This window comes from Saccopteryx bilineata, chromosome 5 (genome assembly GCF_036850765.1).
Source record: "Saccopteryx bilineata isolate mSacBil1 chromosome 5, mSacBil1_pri_phased_curated, whole genome shotgun sequence".
NCBI lineage: Eukaryota > Metazoa > Chordata > Mammalia > Chiroptera > Emballonuridae > Saccopteryx > Saccopteryx bilineata.
The window spans coordinates 187,354,002-187,376,063 of record NC_089494.1 but is presented as its reverse complement, the minus strand read 5'-3'; the positions used below and the strand labels follow the sequence as shown (position 1 = coordinate 187,376,063).

The window sequence follows — 22,062 nt, the reverse complement described above, 5'->3', positions numbered from 1 at the left end:
ATTCTCAACTGCCCATGTCTCTTTTATATTTATTTTTATATCAAGTATCTGTTGGGTACTGATCTGTGTCTAATTTTATTGATAGGTATTCATCCCCCAGATGTACCTAATTATTCCTGAAGTATCTGTATTTATGTCTTAACCAGAAGACTGTGTTGAAGCTAGAATAATACTTCTGCAATTTTTGAGTTAATGGTAGACATTTAATTTGTCTATACATACTTTAACTCTTTATCTCGATATCTTAAGTAGTCACAAGAAAAAAATGTTTGAGAAAATTTCTGAAAGATTTTAACGGCTTCAAGTAGTTATATATTCTGATTAAATAACAAGTGAATTAGAGGTTTTTTCCCCCCATTGATTTGAAAGAGAGGAAGAGGGAAAGAGAGAGAGAGAGAAGCATCAACTTGTTCCACTTAGTTGTTTCATTTAGTTGTGCACTCATTAGTTGCTTCTCCTGTATACCCTGACAAAGGATCAAACCCACGACCTTGGAGGGCCAGGACTACACTCTATCCACTGAGCAATTCAGCCAGGGCGAAATTGAGGTTTTAATACAAAGAAGCAACAAACTTGGTAGACTCAAATTTACTTACTTAACAGCAGTGGAATCAAACATCTCATTACAATCAGAAATTCTGTTAGTGATATTAGCAGGGATTTTGAAGTCGTACCATGTGAATGTTAGAAAATACACATCCACACATGCAAAACACATTTAAATGTGAAAAATAAAACAACCAGACAACATTAATTCAAGAGATAAAAAAGCAGTGAACTAAAGTGGTGATGTCAGGGTTATTGCAAAATTAATAAATGCTCATTATTGAAAGATATAAATAAGCAAATAAAAATCACCCGAAGTTGAAAAGGCTTTGGTTTATTCACATTCTGGAGGGAATTGAGGGCCCAGGTAGAAAGTGTTTTGAAATGAACTCTCTGTAGTCTCTTTTTCTCAATGATTTATAGCCCAAGTACATAGAGAACTTACAAATGAGATTTGCTAAATAGAATTATGTGCATTTAAAAAAACAACAACGCTGGAGAATGGGAAAGTAAATAGAAGACTGGGAACAGGTAAATATAGTGCTGATTTTTAAAAAAAGAAAATGACTAACCTCTAAACTATATACTAGTTTGAACGTGAGGTCGCATGGATAGATGGAGAAAGTTTTCATTTTAACAAGTCATCAAAGACAGACACTTCAGAACTCATTGAATTTAGAAATGAAATGAGGCTAATGACTGTCAAGTGTAGATTCATAACAGGTTGAAGAAATTTAACCAAAGATATTGTTGGGTTGGCTGAGGACCTCTGCAGCTTACTGCCCACATTTGTATCACGAAGCAAGGAGGAATAGCATACATATTCCATGGCCAGAAGTAAATTGGAAGTCTAGGAAAATGGACCAAATCTAGTTTTTAAAAATAGAGGCAGGAAGGAAGGGAAGTTTAATATGGTTATGTACAGTTTGTATCAAATCATTCTTACTCTTGTGGGACATATTTGGTGGGGAGGGTAGGTTAGAAATAAATATTTTTAAAAACTAGGACTTTTAGAAGAAAATAAACCCAATATAAGGTAGTATGTTATATGACTTAAAATTATAAAGCAAGCAATAGTTCTATTCTACACCAGTAAATATCATCTGGCATAAATTATGTTTAATCTTTGGCATTAATCTCTTTGGTACAATTACACAAATAATCCCTAGAAAACCAACTGAAAAATCCTGAGATAATTAAGCTGTCTTTAGTCAGAGATAGTTATTATGAGTAGTTGATTTTAGCTGTTAATGTATGCTACTGTAGTTCCTTGACCTAAATTTATAGCTATGTCTTTTTCCCCAAACAATATTCCTTCATCTCAGGTCTAAAAGATAAGTAGTGGTCTTTGCTCATGTTTATTATATATTGATATATATAATAAACAAATCTAATAATTGCCTTGTAGGTTGTGTTAAAGGATTCAGATTCTTGTCCCAATTAAATAGGAAGCCAAATATAGGATTTTAATCATGGGGGTTGCACCATGTTTAAAAACATGGTGTATGTTTTTAAAAGATCACTCTGAATTCTATGGAAAATTGATTGTAAAGGAGAATAATGAAAGCAGGAGACTAGACATATGTATTCCCTTTGTCCAGGCAAGATGAGATCGTGGCATAGGCTGTGTAGGTACTCATGGAAATGTAGAGAATCGGGTAGGTTTGTATTTGAGAGAAAGAACTGGCAGGAGTGTAGAAATATCAGAGGTTGTGGGGATAGCTAATGAAACGTTGCTGAATCAGTGAATTTGCTAAGACTTAATTCACTTGGTAAGAGTCAATTCATTATAGTAAAACTAATAGAATCAAGAGCTAGTGAGTTAGAAAAAAAGTTCTTAAAATTCAGATCTTAGACATGCTATACTTGTTGATAAGAAAAAGGTCATGAGTTCTGGAGTGCATGGCCAAGATATTCCAGAACTAAGATAACTTTGGGAATTATTGTAGAGGTGAAGCAGTCAAAGAATTAAGCAGTTGGGTTATTCAGTGATTCAACATGATAACATTGATGTCATCAAGATAGATTATTGGAACGGAATAAAGAGAAAGGCAGTGAGCCAGGGCTGAAGCAAATAGTGGGTGAAGTAGAGGCAAGAAAGTTGATAGTGAATGAGATAGTCTGATGACAGGAGCCTCAACGGACCTGGGATTTAAAAGGATCAAAGCTAACTCAATGCTAGAAACAGTAATGAGAGGGAGCTTGTATTATCTCCAGGTTTATAAACATACGGGGAATGAGAGAAGAGGAACCTCTGTTTAAAGGATCTGCAAGGAAGATGGAGAATGATAGAGGGTTTTTGAAGGCTGAGAGGGATGGGAAATAGATCGGATTAGGAGATACACACTAAATAGTAAAAAAATTAAGAGTCCAGGAGCTCATGGATGACCCAAGGGGTTTGCACTTCTGGTTGCAGGAGGAAAACAGAATGTAAACCAATGGGTTTACATTCTGTTCATGATCTGTGTGAAGAAAGTGGGCACTAGAATGTGAGCTCTGTGAGGACAGGAAGTTAAAGTGGGTATTTGAATATGTGAGGATGCATAAAGTGGCAATTCAAATAATATTTTCTTGTTGAATGAATGAGTGAATGCAGTGTGCGATTGAATGGCAGAGATCAGGATATATGTGTGATCCAGAACATTTAGTTCAAGGCCCTTGACTTTTGTTCCCTAATGCTGGCAGGATGCTCTCACTTGCATGAGATGCTGTGGTGGCTTTATGAAGATACATGGCTTCTCCAGGGACTCACAGTGGGTGGCTATTGAACAGTAGGCATTTCGACAGATGCATTTATAATTTCAAATAGGTAACAGATTGACTCAACACAATTTATTGAATAATGAATTCTTTTATCCTGAATCTGAAAAAAATACCTTTATCTTATATAAATTTTATAACATTAGGATTATGTTAATACTATAAAGTGACAGATTTTTCCCCATAGAAGAAGCTATTCCTAACTGTTAGAAATTGCTGAAATCACTTATAGCAATGATCCCATGAAGAAATTGATGCAAAAATGAGAGAGGCTGAGGTTAGTGGTCCATACCCTGCAAGTTCCTGCAGGAGTCAGGCTTTTATCAGGGTATTGTTCCAAGTGAGTTTAAGTTGGTATTATACATTAAGATTTTTATATTATGTTGGTAGTTTAGATAGGCATAGTATAAAATATGCTTATTTTTTTATCTTATCTTTAGACCCCATATGACATTTTCTCTAAAGCTATTAAGAAATAGTACAGATAACTGAAGAGTCCACATAAGATGAATAGGGGGCCTTTAATGGCCAAATCACTAGGGAAAGCAGCAGAGGTAAGGCAGAGTTTGAAAGGCATGAAGAAAATGGGATATATCAACCAAGAGTTAAACTCTTACCACAACACAAATAATAAGTTCCAGTTTCTTCAGAAATCTCAGTTTTTGTCTCCCTCTTTTCCTTGCTTCAGTAAAATGGAAAGCTCCAAGAAAAGTAATTTATTCTTCATTGTAGCACTTTAGTTGTTCATTGATTGCTTTCTCATATGTGCCTTGACCGGGGACTACAGCACAGTGACCCCTTGCTCAAGCCAGCGACCTTGGGGTCATTATGATTCCATTCGCAAGCCAGCCACCCCGCACGCAAGCTGGTGAGTGCGCACTAAAGCCGAATGAGCCTGTACTCAAGCTGGCGACCTCAGAGTTTCGAACCTGGGTCCTCCACGTCCCATTCTGATGCTCTACCCACTGCACCATCACCATGGCAGACTTCATGATTTTCTCTTAACCTTTGACATTCAGTCCTCCTTGCCCTTACTTCCTGATTTTTAAAGTGTTTTCAAGATGCCATCCATGATAAATGTAAAATTAGCAGGCTCAAATAATTCTAGACTGCTATAGAAACAAAAGCTATTGAAGTAAATTAGTAAGCTTGGCTTGTGATTAAAAGTGCCAGAAATTTCCAACTGCAATGTTAGCAGATGTAATTTTCCAGAAGGGAAATCATAGTTGCAGGTGAACACACTCAGCATATGTATTGTCAAGAAGCCAGTGGAAGATACTCATTTTTCCAAGTGATTAGAGGTTTCTTTGGCTAAAATAAATACCTTTGCTATGCCAATGAACTGCAGAAGTTTAGCATGCAGCTATGACCCTGGTATATTCCTCCGCTTAGCAATATTATTGTATGAATGTTTGCTTTGTGGAAGAGTAAAAATACCAAGGAAACTTTTATTGTTTTCTTGCTTTACCTTCTATAAAATATATATTTTATGGTTTCTGAATTTCTCTTCTTATTGAAAACTTGCCCATATGGGGATGTAATAGTCATGCTGTTTGATTATTTCATGATATTTATATGGATGGAGAGTGAGGAAGCATTGAATTTTTTGTTGGATGCTTGACGTTTCATGCTGCAAAAGTTTCTACATTCTTCAGGTATTTTAAAGGTTAGTGTTTGTGAGGATGTTATGCTTATATACTTTACGTATCATTGCATCAAAATATGGATGAGCCAGGTTAGCATTTTGAAATTTATTACTGATGGAGAGCTTTAACATCCTGCAACCAGGCCTAGCCAATGAAATAGTGCTAAGAACAGGCACGTGTATAGGGTCGAAGCACAGAAGGCAGGAGCAGAAGTGGTCAATTGGATCATATACAGAGAGTAAGTAAAATGAGGAATGCACTCAAGAAGCCAACATTGTATGGTTCCACCTAATGTGAGGTTACTAAAGTGGTCAAATTTGTAGAAACAAAGTAGAATGTTGGTTAATGGGTTTGGGGGAAGGGAGAAATGGGGAGGTGGAGCATTTAATGAATACAGAGTTTCAGATTTTCAAGATGAAACAGTTCTGGAGATCTCTTTCACAACACTGAATATACTTAACGCTACTGATCTTAAAAATGGTTAAGATGGTAAATTTTTGTGTTTTTTTCCTTCTACAATAAAAGGAAAATGAGGAGTGCAAAATTGTCCATTGAATTTAGCCACAAATAAGCCATTAGTGACCTCAGCAAGAATATGGTTTTTAGAGGTTGGGTAGTGAGGCCCACTTGAAGTGGTTGAAGAGTGACAGGCAGGGGAGGAAATGGAGACCACATGAGTAAGCTGTTATTTAACAGAGTTGGGCTGTTGAGCAGAACTGGAAAATGGAAGGTGATTGTAGTTTCGCTGTTCTTCTTTTTAAAAGAAACGGTAGCCTTTTATTTTATATTTATAAAGAGAAAGAAACAGGAAGGGAGAGATGAGAAGCATCAGCTTGTAGTTGCTGCATGTTAGTTGTTCATTGATTGCTTTCTCATACATGCCTTGATGGGTGGGGGGGCTCCAGCCGAGCCAGTGACCCCTTGCTCAAGCCAGCAACCTTGGGCTTCAAGCCAGTGACCTTTGGGCTCAAGCCAGCAATCATGGCATCATGTCTATGATCCCATGCCCAAGCCAGTGACCTTGGGCTTCAAGCCAGTGACCATGAGGGTCATGTCTCTGATCCCACGCTCAAGCCTGTGACCTCGGGTTTTGAACCTGGGTCGTCAGCATCCCAGGCTGACGTTCTATACATTGTGCAACCACATGGTTAGGCAAGAAAGTAACTTTTTTTTTTTAATTTAATGAAAGGAGGGGAGGCAGAGACAGACTCCTGCATGCACCCTCACAGGGATTGCCCGGAAAGCCCACTAGGGGACAGTGGGCTTGCTGGGTAATTGCCCATCTGGGGCATTGTTTCATTGTTCAGCAATCGAGCTCTTCTTAGTGCTTGAGGCAGAGGTCATGGAGCCATCCTCAGTACCCAGGGCCAACTTGCCCCCAATAAGCCATGGCTATGGGAGAGGAAGAGAGAGAAAGAAGCGAGAGGGAGTGGGGTGGAGAAGTAGATGGGTTCTTCTTTTGTGTGCCCTGACTGAGAGTTGAATCAATGACATCTACACGCTGGGCAGATGCTCTTATTACTGAGCCAGCCTGCCAGGGCCAAGAAAGTGTAGCATTTTTGAGTGGAGATGCAAAGCACACAGTGGAGAAATGGAAAATGCAAGGGAAATAGAGGTAGACCATTGGGACCCCTGAGAACAAGGAAGGAGATGGAGTACACAGCATAAGGATGTTGCTATTAGTTGTCAGGACTGTGGAACACAAAGAGAGTTCCTCTTGCTGGTTCTGCAGGATGGTAAGTTAGTGGGATGGGCAACTTCATGGCTTCTTTAACCTGGACTAATTGCTCACATGGGTTCTCCACTGAAAAGCATAGGAAGACACAGTGCAAAGATTATGCAAAAAAAAAGGCACAACTGCAGAGAAAGTTAATGTACAACTAGTTTGGTTTTTGGGGTTTTTTTTCCCCCTGAGTAAAGTAGGCCAAAAGGCTGCAAGCCCAAATCTCCAGACATACCTGGAAAGGAGAAAGCCTTCATACCTCTCTGGTGAGAAATGAAAATCCACTTCACAGACAAAGCAAAAAGTCTGGTTGCCGCAGAGGTACTATTAATCAGAGCTTCTTCCAAACCCAAAAAGAATAAATATTAGGGGATGATGGAATGAGAACCAGATATTGATGTTTGTTCCTTATTAAATGAAGTAGTTTAAGATTTTCTTAAGCATAGTGTTTTTAGAGATCGGCTAAGCAAAGGAGTTAGGTGATAGGTGTTGTAACACATGGGAAACCTCTGGAATGCATTTGATTGGAAATTGGAAATCTGGCCTTTGGAGGCATTTCATTAGTTATATGAACTTTATTCCCAAGTAGCACTCATATTTCTAGTCAAAATAGTTTATGGAGTTTGTTAGCAGACTCAATTTCAACTCCCTTTTCTTACCTGTTCGAATAATAATGTATATATTGATGATTCTTTATAACTATATTGTTTCTACATTATTGATAATTCTTCAGATTATAAAGGACATTTTAAAGTATTTTGGAGGTTCTGGTCATTTTCTTGACTTTGATGATCTGTCTCTTTAGGCAGCAATACCCATTTAGCTTGAATTGAGATACAGTCTCTAGAACAGCGGTTCTCAACCTGTGGGTCGCGACCCCGGCGGGGGTAGAACAACCGAAACACAGGGGTCGCCTAAAGCCATCGGAAAATGGGTCGCGACCCCGGCGGGGGTTGAACGACCGAAACACAGGGGTCGCCTAAAGCCATCGGAAAATACATATTTATTATACAATACATTTTTAAATAAAATATGTATTAAAATATGTATATCCGATGGCTTTAGGCGACCCCTGTGTTTCGGTCGTTCGACCCCCGCCGGGGTCGCGACCCACAGGTTGAGAACTGCTCTCTAGAAGGTACAAATATGTACTAAGAAATATATGTATATTGTGAGTTCTGTCTTTAAAAACAATAAATTTCACCCATTAATTCATTCAACAAATACTGACATATTGTTTACTTTGTGGTAAGCACTTTGTTACACTTTACTGATACCAGTAAACATAGATCTATTTGACCTCAGATAGCTTCTGATTGCATGAGTGAGTCCAGATTGAAACAAGTAACCACACAAAGTATATAATTACAATCATAACAAATTCTTAAAAAATGTACAGGATGGTATGAAGGCATGCGACATCTATCGGCATCCTGGGGTGATTTGGGGAAATGGGAGGCCTCCCTGAGGAAGTGACATTTAAACAGAAACCAGAAGTACACTCGGGAATCAGTCCCGTGAGGTGTGGTAGTGAGGTGGGTGTGGAAAGCGAGAAGTAGTAGACTTTGTAGAGGCCTTGATGTGGGAAGAGTTTGGTCTGTTTTTTATTTTTTTGTTTTTGTTTTTATTCTTTTCCAAGTGAGAGAAGGGGAGATAGAGAGACAGACTCCTGCATGCACCCCGACTGCATATGGGATCCACCTGGTAACCCCCGTGTGGAGCCGATGCTCTCTCCATCTGGGGCCGTGCTTGCAAATGAGCTATTTTTAGTGCCTGAGGCAGAGGCTCCATGGAGCCATCCTCAGCGCCTGGGAACCTGGCCTGTTTTAAGAAAAAATAGAGGACCAGGTAGACTAGAGCAAGCCAGAGAGAGAGGAAGAGGTCTAAGATACGGCTGGAGAATGTAGTATGTAGCCCACCATCACAGTTGTCCTCAGAGTGACAGACAGGACCAGGTCAGTATTGTAGGAGTTCACTCTGTAAGCTGTGTGAAGAAGTCATTCTCTAGGGTAGGGCCCAGCAAACTTTCTGATAAGATCCAGATGGTAAATACATTAGGTTTTGTGAGCCATAAGTTCTGTCACAACTCGTCGACTGCATATAGTATTCAAGTACCCATAGGCACATGTAAATGAATGAATTTGGCTGTGTTCCATAAGACTTTCTTTATGGATACTGAAAGTTGAACTGCATAATTTTCATGTGTTATGAAATACTCTTTATTTTTTAAAAACCATTTAAAAATATGAAAATCACTCTTAGTTTCCAGGACATACAAAGCCAGGTGGTAGCAGCTGAATTTGGCTTGAGAGCCAGGTTTTCTGAGCCCTTACATTTCTGATCCTTTTAACTTTTTCTGTTCTACCTCTTAAATGATATTTCTGGGTACCACACCATTCTCCTTAGTTTTTTACTTTTATTTTCAACACTCTGGTAAAGATATGATCAGAGCTAAATAAAAAATGAGAACATAACTGCTCCTTTTTATTTTTTTAGTGTTACATTTTACATTTGAAAATCAGTATAACATGACTGACCCATTCTATTTTGTTTTTATGCACTGATATTTTATTTTTTTAATAATGGGTAATTGGGTATTTTTCTTGTTCTTTTTTGTTTCCCAATGTGTTATACTTGGTGCTTTCTTCTTTCAAACCTCACACTGAATTTTCATCTTTTTCATACCTGGTAAAGAGTTCTCCTAAAGTTTAATTGTGCCACTCAAAAGAAAAAATAGTACAGATATTAGAAAAATAAAGTATAGAATACTCAGACAAAGCAACACAATTGAAGGCAAATATTTGTTGTGTAACTGGATAAAATATTTTTACATCAAGATAAACAATATCCAAATAATTTCAAATCTGCAAACACAACATTCTGACTTGAAAAGAAATCCCTTGTTGCTTTTTTGTAGTCCACTATTCACAGCGGCCCCATGAGATGCTGGAAAGCATTTAGTAGTGGAAATGATACATACAGGTCTGGTTCAAATTCCTTCTGACCCTTACTAGATATATGATATTGGACAACTTAATTTCTTGGAGCCTAAGTTTCCCTGAAGCAGGCAAAATACATAGTGTGTGGGAATTTCCGTCCACCTTTCTTCCCCTTTAATTACAGTCTTATCATATGGAAGTAGTCATGTTTAAAAATTGAGGAAGACAATAGCCTGTATTTGGTGGTGGTTAGGATGTTGGTTTTGGTTTTAACCTTATAGATGCAAAGTTAAAAAAAAAACAACAACTAGCATATTCAAAAACTGAAAGCAATGTACATTTAAAAGGGAGTATAGATGATAAATGTCTGTACTTTCATTAATATTTCCTTTGCCTTGTTTACTTCTGAAAGCAGGTTTGACAGGTCTCTGGAGAGCTATTGTATTATATCTAAGAGTGGACCTCATCCACCTGCAGCTCCTCAGGTTTTACATATTGGTAGCCATTTAGCCACACTGTCTAAGGTAACTGTGTTCTAGGGAGAGTTTCTCCTTCTTGGCATGTCTAAATTTTAATGCTGGCAGGGAAACTAAGCACTAAAACTACTTGACTAAAAAGAAAAAGTGATCTTAGATGACAGAATTGACATCATTAATATGTAGACAGGAAAACTTCACACTCAGCCTTCGACCACCACTTTGACCCTCTTTTAATATTTTTCACTTTTTGTTTAGATTCTAAGTTCTAAGGTAGAGCCAGGAAATCAGTGCCTTTTAGTTATTCACCAGGATTTGGAAAGTCAACTTTCTTGAGTTAGTCATCAGTCTACTTTACTAATTAAGGCATTCATCTCTAAAAAGGAGCAATTTTGTTCCAGATACCCAAACATATTCTAAAGGTATTGGAGCATCAGCCTGATGTATAGATATCTCGAGTTCAATTCCCAGTCAGGGCACACAGGTGAAGCAACCATCTACTTCTCCACCTCTCCCCCTTTTCTCTTTCCCCTGCCTCCTCCCACAGCCATGGTTCGATTAATTTGTAGGAGTTGGCACTGGGGGCTGAGGATGGCTCCATGACCTCTGCCTCAGGTGCTAAAAATAGCTCAGTTGCCAAGCAAGCAAATAACATCCCAGATGGGCAGAGCATCGCCCCTACAGGTGGATTCTAGTCGAGTCACATGCAGGAGTCTGTTTCTTTGCCTCCACTGCTGTCTCTTAATTTAAAAATATATAAAAAACAAAGGTATTCAGGTTAATTCCTGTTATATGATTTTGCTGGACTCTGCTGATACTGAGTCCTTCGTATTATTATTATGATACAGTATGATGAAATTCATTACAATTTTTTCTTTCTTAAAGGAGAAGGATAATTTAGCTGATTTGTCTTTTAGTTGATTTTTTTAAAGTTTAAGATTCTAGTTGTAGTCACCATTACTTCCCCCAAATAGTAGCCATTTCCTCAAAGGTGTGGAGTAATTTGAGAAAAAGTTGAATCACTTGGTAACTTTATTCTTCTACTTTGCATGGCACTCATTTACCCTATTCTGTCATGAGTATCATCTTTCTTTTCTCCTGCTAGCACCCGTTCGTTTTTTTCTTTCTTAGCTATTCACACCAATTGTTAAAACATAGCCATACAAAACAAGTCAATTAAATTATAGATTTGCAAAAAAATTATAATTAGCATTAAACAAATCGTTATAACTTTTTTAAAAAATATGGTTTGCTACCATTTCTTTAATTTGACTTCCAAAGTTTTATAAAGTTATAGCCAATGGACCAAGCAATAATGGATTATCAAATGCTTCTGACAGGGAGAAGAGACTTATGTCAACCTCACAGTTATAGACATTTGAGCTCTCGTTAACCTGGGATGAGTTTGGCACATAATTTCTTTGTATTGGAAGTGGCCACTGTCACAAAATTTTAAAAAAGTGATCATAGGCCCTGGCCAGTTGGCTTAGTAGTAGAGCATCAGCTCAGCATGTGGATGTCCAGAGTTCTATTCCAGTCAGGGCACACAGGAGAAGTGACCATCTACTTCTCCATTCTTCTCCCTCTCCCTTTTCTGTCTCTCTCTCTTTTCCTGTTCTGCAGCCATGGCTTAGTTGGAGCATGTTGGCCCTGGGCCCTGCGGATGGTGCCATGGCCCATCCATTTAGTGCCTCACCTCAGGCACTAAAATAGCTCGGTTTTGGAGCAATGGAGCAACTCCCCAGATGGGCAGAGCATCGCCCTGTCAGGGGCTTGCCATGTGGACCCTGTTTGGGGCACATGCAGGAGTCTGTCTCTCTGCCTCCCTGATCCTTACCTAGGGAAATAAAAGGTGATCATAATATAGTGAAGATGTTCATTAATAACTTATAGTCATAAATGAAGAAAAGAGACTACAGGTTTTACACTATGCATTTTACTTTTTTTTTTTTTTTGACAGAGAGAGAGGGACAGATAGAGACAGATAGACAGGAAGGGAGAGAGATGAGAAGCATCAGTTCTTTGTTGCAGCTCCTTAGTTCAGTAATTGCTTTCTCATATGTGCCTTGACCGGGGGGCAACAGCAGAGCAAGTGACCCCTTGCTCAAGCCAGTGACTTTGGACTCAAGCCAGTGACCTTGGGCTTCAAGCCAGCAACCTTTGGGCTCAAGCCAGCAACCGTGGCATCATGTCTATGATCCCACACTCAAGCTAGCTACCCCACGCTCAAGCTGGCAACCTCAGGGTTTTGAACCTGGGTCCTCTGTGTCCCAGTCCGACGCTCTATCCACTGTGCCACCAACTGGTCAGGCACACTGTGCATTTTAGACTTTCTATTTGCTTAAAAAAGATACTCTCAATTCTAATTTGATAATCCGATTTGAAATCATTACAGTCCTAATGATGGAATATTAATTTCTGTCCAGGTGTTTGATGTTTCCTGAAAGACCAAAGGAAAATTGTAATTATTTTAAGTAATCAGAGTTATGAAGATAAATTTTGTACCAGCATATTAATCTTTACAGAACAAAGTAAAAATAGAATGATAGAGAATCAACCTATAAGGTGCTGCATTAGTAATATTCACTGTAACTACTTTTTATTTTACAAAGGTGCTTGCCCTTCCCAAATAGCTTTACTCTCAATATTTCTAACAGTTATTTCTTGTTCATATTGATATGTATTGCTGCTTCTGAATAGCAGCTGGTTGTATCTGCATTTCCTGAGAACACAAGCCTCATTAAAATGCCAGGCTCCAAGGTTTATCCTCTCTAAGGGGAAATCCTATATGTAGAGACATTTTGGAAAAATCAACATAACCTTCTTTCTTTCTCTGCTTATAGAATTTCAAACTTCAATTTTAGGTTTATTTTTTACTGAATTGTCGACAAATCAATCTTGAAATGTGTGCTGTTATGTGATATTGATTTAATTTTAAATAGGATTAGAAACAGTGAATTTAAATACATTCAAAAGTATTTGTACCTCAGAAACAAGTTTTATGGAGGATTATAGTATTATCAAATTTTCATTTCTGAACAAAAATTATAGCAACGGTAAATAAATGACCTGAACTCCTGTAACACTTCTGACATGTCACATATTATAATGTCTAAATATTAGTATCTTATCTTTATTATGCTGCATCTTCTCACTTTCCTTTTTGTTCCTCTTCTCTGTTTTCCCTGGCCTATCAACCTAAGCAGCTCCACACAAGAAGTATGGTGACAAGTTCTATGGAAGATTTTTGAAATTTTCCACCTTCTCTCCTGCTAGATACAGTGCTGCAGTTCTGAGCAGCTCAGCAGCTAGGGTGTCTGCTGCTATTGCTGCAAAAACCAGGTGGAATTACATGTGTGCAGTTTATCCGATGTGATCCCAACACATTTCACTGTCTTACACATCTCCTCAAAGAAAACATACTCATTTTAAACCATCACAGCTCGCTTATGAGATCTTAATCATACTGTGGACAATTTTTCTACCTGTAGGTTATTTCACAAGGTTTATTACTGAATTTGCTTTAAATCATCCACTTGGCTTTTTACTGCCATTTGTCCATGATACTTCTCAGTTGTGTGGATTATTGCATGTGTGCCTATTGGCTTTTGAGGTTTTATAATCTGTAGTTTTTATATTGGAACAGAATCAGCTATAAATAGTGGTGTTTTTTTTTAAATTTCTATTGGTTTTGTCTTCTCCCACAAACTGATTATAAAGCCTAACTGTTCATTGTAAAATCCCTTTCTTTCAATAGGATAAAAACTTTTTATTTTTGTGAGTTTTTATTTATTCATAATTTCTAGTAGTCTTTTGTAGCTTCAAATGCTTTCTAAAAGATTAGCACTGATAAATTTTGGTGAAAATTTAGTCAACTCTATATTAATGAGTAAAATAATATAAAGACTCTTAGCTCTTCTTTTCATCTTCTCTCTACTGCTTAGTTCTGTTTGTCTGTCTGTCTGTATCTAGCTCTACCACTTCCTGGAAATGTTTCAAATCATGGGCTGTAAAAACTACTTTCTGCTATAGGCTCTGTGATTTTACAGTTTAAAACTCTTTCTAACTTCTCACCAGGCTTCCCAGTCCTGAAAAGTCTCACTCACTCCTGGATGCACTTGTGTCCAAGCCTTTACTTTGTATGTATTTCCAATGCTCGAGGAAGTCAACTGGCTCCCTCCAGGTTAAGAAAACAAGGTACTGTGGGAACATGTCACAAGCAGTGGTTATGCTGTAAAAGACACTGCTTTCTGGTTTTATTTTTAAATTGAATTTATTGGGGTGCCATTGGTTAATAACATTATATAGGTATCAGCTGTACAATTCTATAATTCTCTGTATGTTGTACTGTGTGTTCACCACCCCAAGTCAGGTCTCCTTCTGTCACCATTTACCCCCCCCCCCTTTGCCCTCTCTTGTAACACTTAACCACCATATTAACAGGCCAAATGTGAGCATCCTAGAGGTGATTTGTGTTTGGTTTTAAATTAACTGTAATTTCAATGCAATGTAAATGTACAAGCACATTTCCCTTCTCCCTTCCCCTCCTCTCTCTCTCTCTCTCTCTCTCTCTCTCTCTCTCTCTCCTCCACCCGCAGCTATGGCTCAGTTGGTCTGAGTGCGTTGGCCCAGGCACTGAGGATGGCTCTATGGAGCCTCCAGCCTCAGGCACTAAAAATAGCTCCCTTGTGAGCATGGTCCCAGATGGGCAGAATATTGACCCCAGTTGGGGGTTGCTGGGTAGGTTCCAGTCAGGGCGCATGCAGGAGTCTGTCTCTCAGTCTCTCCTCCTCTCACATGGAAAAGAAGAAGAAAAGGATATTTTTCAGAGTTTTTCTTTGAAAATAGACTTAGGATTTTCAACTGCTCTCAATCTGCAGCTGAAGTTTCTTTGTTGTAATAGTTAAACAGATATGGGAAAGGAATGTAAACTCAAGATAAATCAGGTTGCTGACACTAAAAGTAAACTTTTCTTCCTTTTTCTGTTTTCCCATTAGTCCAGTTTTGAAAAACCATTACTTTATTAGTGTATTTTTCTCCATTTTCAGTTTTTGAATATGAAATAAAGACTTGATATTTTTGAGACGAAAGTAATACTAATTTAACGTTTCATTTCAGTGTTTATTTAGCAAAGTAGTGACAGTGACTATATTTGATTCTTAGTTTCTATGACATGAATCAAGGATATTTGTGGGTTTACTCTGGTTTCCTCATTAGTCTTTTAGAAAGTATTTTAATTTTGTTTAGAATTTAGTTATACCTTAAACAATTTAAATTTAGAAAAAATATGAATTGTTAATTAAAAAATAAGATCAAATTTAAGTAATTATACTATACTATATTAGTCATTAATTTAAGATATTTTTCTGTTAATGATTATTGATATTTTATTTTCAGATATAAAATAAAATGACCAAAGACTTTATTAATTATTTAATCTTTTGTATATGTATTTTCTCTAAATGGTATCTAATAGTTAAAAATTAGGGAAAAAACAGATTTTTTTAGAGACATAGGCCTCAGATATTCAGATTTATGATTATCCAGATAAAACCTAATATTCTTCCATTACTACATTAAATGTTTTTAGTAAATAGATATCCTTTTCCCCTGAGAATATTGAACTTAATTGATCAAATAAAACAACTTTCTTGCTTATAATTTGAAAATCCTTTGTGTTTTAAACATCATAGGGATTTTGAGAGAAAATGTGTGCAAGACAGTGTACAAAGGAAATATTAAAAAATGAAAAAAAATTGACTTATGATATACTTATTCCATGGGAATTTTAAGAAACACTGAGTGTGATTTAAAGTTCAGTTGAGGAAGCAAGCTTGTGTCTGATCACAAAATACTGACCCAAAACTATCACACACTACATTTAGAAGTAAAATTATTAGTACAGATGAGGGGTGTTATTAAGTAAATATACTTAGTGCTAGATATCTGAACTAGATATTACAGGATGTATCATTAGGCATATACAGGAGGTACTTGGGTTATAGCAGCCTCGACATATGATGTTTTTAGTTGACAGTGCTCACTTCCTTAAAAACTTTAAAAAATTGAGACGTGAGTGTTTCAGTTTATGCCATTAGCATTGTACTTACAGACTACGTGGGTGAATTAGTTTGGTTGCACGCAGCAGAAGAATAAACAGTAATTGACATGTTTGTGTTTTTAGGTTCTAGATTATGATTTTACAACTGTGTTAGGATACGTAAGTGACTTAGGCTAGGGTGTGTCTCGACTTAACACCAAAATTCAGGCTACGTCACTGTCATAGGAATGGAACTGTGTTGTAACTTGAGGACCCCCTGTACTGTGTGCTCAGCACTATGCTGAATACTTTACATGTATTACAGTATTTTATTGTATTTTATTTATTTCTAACAATAACCTTGGAATAAAGGTAGATGAGGAAGCTTATCAAGTTTATGTAATATAGTAAAGGCCTGAACCTTAGATAATTTATAATGTAGTTGAGGAGACAATATACATTTAAAAAGTTACTATTAACTTTTAAAAATGCCCTAGCTATTACAAATCAAAATATAATTATATGCCATGCAGTTAATATGTGCTGTGAACTAAAGGAGTGTGTATTCTTTTAGAAGATTGAATGATTAAATAAAATACATTAATTGCTTAGCATGGTGCACAGTGCATGATGGGTATTATTGTTCCTACTGTTAATTATGAATAGGGTTTGGACCAGTGTAGAGGGAGAATGGGGAAAGGTGCCTTCTATGGAGAGCCTGGAAGAAATGGAGAACTGTGGACAGAGATATAGCCAGAATATAGTTTGTATACCAAAGTGGTAGGAGATATAGTTAGACAGGGAGATTGTAGCTCTATCTTAGAAGACATTTGATGTCAAGTAGAGGTATAACTTAGTCCTCCACCCTCTAAATCAGGGTTTGGGAACCTATGGCTCGCGAGCCAGATGTGGCTTTTTTGATGGCTGCATCTGGCTTGCAGACAAATCTTTAATAAAAATAATAATAATATTAAAAATATAAAACATTCTCATGTATTACAATCCATTCATTTCCTACCGCTCATGTTCATGGTTGCAGGTGGCTGGAGCCAATCACAGCTGTCCTCCGGGACAACACCAAATTTTTATTGGATAATGCGTAATGTACATGAGTCATAGTATGGTTCTCAGGGAATTACATTTTAAAATATGTGGTGTTCATGGCTCTCTCAGCCAGAAAGGTTCCTGACCCCTGCTCTAAATGGTTCAATTCGTTTTGCAGCATCTTCATCCTCGGATTAAGTATCTTCTGCAGACAGATCTCTCATGAAAGGCGCTGTTAGGAAACAGTGTTCTTTCCTTTGGACAGTTGTTCATATTAAGAAATATTTCCTTTTATTGAACTAAATGTATCTCACTGTAGATTCGACTGAACATTAGGCAGAGTGTAGCCACTTTGAGTGAATTCACTGTCACATATTTGAGGATTGTTCTTATGTTTCTCCTGGTTGTTGTTGTTGTTTTTTCATATCCTGGGCCAATATTACCAGTTCTCTCAACCAGATTTCATTGGGCTTGGCATTGATTTCCTATCATCCTTATCACTTTCTTCTAAGTAAATTTGTCAACTCTCCTAGAATTTAAATTTAACTCTTTTAGGTTATTAAACATTAAATGACGATTGGAGGAGGTTATTATTTTCATAGTTTTGTTTCATCTGTAACTTTTAGCATTGCATAGTCATAAATTTTCTATTCAGAACTGTGACTATATTAATATTCTTCTCACAAAAATTAGGGGATATTTCAAAATTGTTGCGGACCTGCCGCGACTAGTATATTCAGGTCCTGATTGGGAACGGTACAGAATTAAGGAAATAGACTTAAAGAATTAAAGAACATAGGCCCTGGCCTGTTGGCTCAGTGGTAGAGCATCGACCTGGCATGCAGGAGTCCCGGGTTCAATTCCCGGCCAGGGAACACAGGAGAGGCGCCCATCTGTTTCTCCACCCCTCCCCCTCTCCTTCCTCTCTGTCTCTCTCTTCCCCTCCTGCAGCCAAGGCTCCATTGGAGCAGAGTTGGCCCTGGCACTGAGAATGGCTCTATGGCCTCTGCCTCAGGCGCTAGAATGGCTCTGGTTGCAGCAGAGCGACACCTCAGATGGGCAAAGCATGGCCCCCTGGTGGGCATGCCGGGTGGATCCCGGTTGGGCGCATGTGGAAGTCTGTCTGACTGCCACCCTGTTTCCAACTTCAGAAAAAATATACAAAAAAAAAAAAAAAAGAATTGGGTTGGGTTGAAAATGCACTATCCAAAAGGCTGAAAGTACTGGAGTATCTGCATGTTCCCTGATCCCCTAATTTTTGTGAGCAGTATAGTTATTTTTTATCAAATCTATCTGAGTAATTAACCCTAAAATTAAAATGACCTTTACTTATGTCAGGGGTCCCCAAACTTTTTACACAGGGGGCCAGTTCACTGTCCCTCAGACCATTGGAGGGCTGGACTATAAAAAAAAACTATGAACAAATCCCTATGCACACTGCACATATCTTATTTTAAAGTAAAAAAACAAAACGGGAACAAATACAATATTTAAAATAAAGAACAAGTAAATTTAAATCAACAAACTGACCAGTATTTCAATGGGAACTATGCTCCTCTCACTGACCACCAGTGAAAGAGGTGCCCCTTCCGGAAGTGCGGTGGGGGCCAGATAAATGGCCTCAGGGGGCCGCATGCGGCCCGCGGGCCGTAGTTTGGGGACCCCTGACTTACGTGTTACTTTCAAAAATAATTTTTTAATATGTAAAAAATATTTAAAATAATTTTTTTATTATTTAAATATCAATACATTAATCATGCCTTTTATATGTTAGCTTCTTATTCTGTGCCATAGAGCAGGGGTCCCCAAACTTATTACACAGGGGGCCAGTTCACTGTCCCTCAGACCATTGGAGGGCTGGACTATAAAAAAAACTATGAACAAATTCCTATGCACACTGCACATATCTTATTTTAAAGTAAAAAAACAAAATGGGAACAAATACAATATTTAAAATAAAGAACCAGTAAATTTAAATCAACAAACTGACCAGTATTTCAATGGGAACTATGCTTCTCTCACTGACCACCAATGAAAGAGGTGCCCCTTCCGGAAGTGCAGTGGGGGCCGGATAAATGGCCTCAGGGGGCCGCATGCGGCCCACAGGCCGTAGTTTGGGGACCCCTGCCATAGAGTATGCTAAGCACTTTGTATATAATTATCTTATTTAAGACCCATGGAAGTCTTATGAGCAAAATATTAGGTCCTTTTAAAGTGTAGTAGCCCTGGCCAGTTGGCTCAGCAGTAGAATGTTGGCCCAGCATGTGGAAGTCCCAGGTTTGATTCCCAAGCAGGGCAAACAGGAGAGCAGACCACCTGCTTTTCTATCCCTCCCCACTTTCTCTTCTCCTCCCACAGCCATGGCTCAAATGGTTCAAGCAGAGTTGGTCCCTGGCACGCAGGATGGCTCCGTGGCCTCACCTCAGGCACTAAAATAGCTTGGTTGCTGAGCAATGGAGCAGCAGCTCAGACAGGCAGAGCATTGCCTGGTGGGAGGCTTGCCAGGTGGATCCCTATTGGGGCACATGTAGGAGTCTATCTCTGCCTCCCTGCCTCTCACTTAATAATTATAAACTAAATAAATAAAGTGTACTAACAAAGGCTTAGAGAGAAGTAAAATAATTTGTCCATCACAAAGCTTTTAAAAGGTGCTCATAACCATTATACCATAATGCTAAAACTATTTCCATTAATATTATTTATTCTGTCATCTTTAGTGATAATTGTGTCCAACATTGCCATTAAGTAATCTTTCATTTTTTATTATAAAAATTATTGTGTTTTAACATCAAGTGGGTTTCAGCTTTTCATTAAACTCTAATTATAAATAATAAAAGAAGGTGGTAGCTCTGTTATAATTGAATTTGAAAGAGCAATATTTCAAAAGAGTTAAAATAGCTGTAGTGCGACTTTTCAAAACCATGTAGTGTCAGAGGCACCCAAGCTCACCCCAGGTGTGGTGATTCACTAGGGGCTTACAGAACTCAGTGCACAGTCATACAACTGAGGTTTATTACAGTGAAGGAACACAAGGTAAAGTGAGCAATGTGAAAAGCTACGTGGGATCAAGTCTGGAAGAAATGAGACTCAAGTTTCCAAAAGCGCTCTCCCAGTGAAGTCACTCGGGGCGTGCCTCATTCCTCCAGCAAGCGGCTGTGACAGAACGGCAGTGTTGTCTACCAGAGATGCTCGTTAGAAACTAAGTGCCTAAGACCGGGTTTCTGAGGCTCATGTCGGCATGCTGTGCCTAGCTCAAACAGAAATTTCAGTCTTTCAGAAGGAAGCAGCTACTTAGCATATAGTTTAGGCACAATGAGTAACTCTTATCTTTTAGAGAAAGTTTTATATGACTGCAGGGAACTACATATGAGCCACGCTCCCAAATGGCAGTCAGAGGCCAACCTGCAGGCAGACCTTCCTCAGGATGGTAGCCTGGGACCTGCTTTGGTAGGCGTTATCCAGGATTCAGGATGCATTGGGGAAATTAGGCGTTCTCGTTCATTTGTTAGTAGAGTGGACATGATTGAATTTGAAGTTTCCTTTCTTTAAAATAATCCCAACCTAAACAGTACAATGAAGCATATTTATTTTTTTGGTCATTAATACAGTATCCTATCTTTTTCAATCTTTTGCTCCAGTTGTTGCTTTCAGATAGTGAAGAAGTTGAGTTTCTGTGAATGGAATTCTTAGGTAACCAGTACCTCAATTTCTATTGAAAAGTTAGTAGGATGAATGACTGATGTTGCTGTTATAATAACTTATTATTATACTTCATTTGAGAGAAAATATTACAGTACTGTGTCATTTCAAAGTACATAATTTTTAATTTGAGCTATCTAAAATTTTTTTTTGAAATGATATATAATCTTAAATAACAAGTAACTGGGTGATAAAATCTATATGATCTTCTAACTCAAACTGGAACCAGCATGGATGAAGCTTTCTGTTAAGCAAATAACTCTAAGAGGGGACAGTGTCAGGCTTATCTCTTGTTTTCTTGTATTTTGAGCCAGAACAGTGATAATTCTGTTAGACTGTAGAGTTGTCTCTGGTTTACCACCATGTGAACAGTGAATAGCACAAAGTCTGGCAAGTAGTAGGTGCTTAAGTATTTACTGAATGAATGAGTGAGAAGAGTGATCCCTGACCAGGTGGTGGTACAGTGGGTAGAGCATTAGTCTGGGATGAAAAAGAGTCAGGTTTGAAGCCCTGAGCTCGCATGGGCTCATCTGGCTTGAGTGCGGGCTCACCAGCTTGAGCGCGGGCTCACCAGCTTGAGCATGGGATTGTAAACATGACCCCATGGTCACTGGCTTGAGCCCAAAGGTTGCTGGCTTGAAGCTCAAGGTCTCTGGCTTGTGCAAGGGTTCTCTGGCTTGGCTGGAGCCACCTGGTCAAGATACATTTGAAAAGCAATCAATGAACAAATAAGGTGCCACAACAAAGAATTGATGCTTTCTTCCTTTTTATCTATCTCTATCTGTCCCTCTTTCTGTCTCTCCCACTAAAAAAAAGAAGAGTGACCAATGAGATGTCAGAGAAACTTAGTTCACAAAATGCCTGAATAATGTGGGAAAGGGGAAAGAAACATCTGTGCTATTCCATAGACATCTTCAGGGAGTCTTTAATAATTGTTTTAAAGCCTGACCTGTGGTGGCACAGTGGATAAAGGGTTGACCTGGAAATGCTGAGGTCACCGGTTCGAAACCCTGGGCTTGCCTGGTCAAGGCACATATGGGAGTTGATGCTTCCAGCTCCTCCCCCCTTCTGTCTCTCCTCTGTCTCTCCCTCTTCTCTCTAAAAAAAAAAAAATGAATAAAAAAAATAATAATAATTGTTTTAATCTAGGTGACTGAGTGTTGAGCTAGAAAGGAATAGGAAATTAACT

The 22,062-nt window shown here is 38.3% G+C and overlaps 1 protein-coding gene across 11 annotated transcripts in view; it reads left to right on the top strand.

Moving 5' to 3' along the window:
- Positions 1–22,062, top strand: part of PDLIM5 (PDZ and LIM domain 5) — a 310,363-nt gene that overhangs the window by 243,478 nt on the left and 44,823 nt on the right. The window lies entirely within an intron of this gene.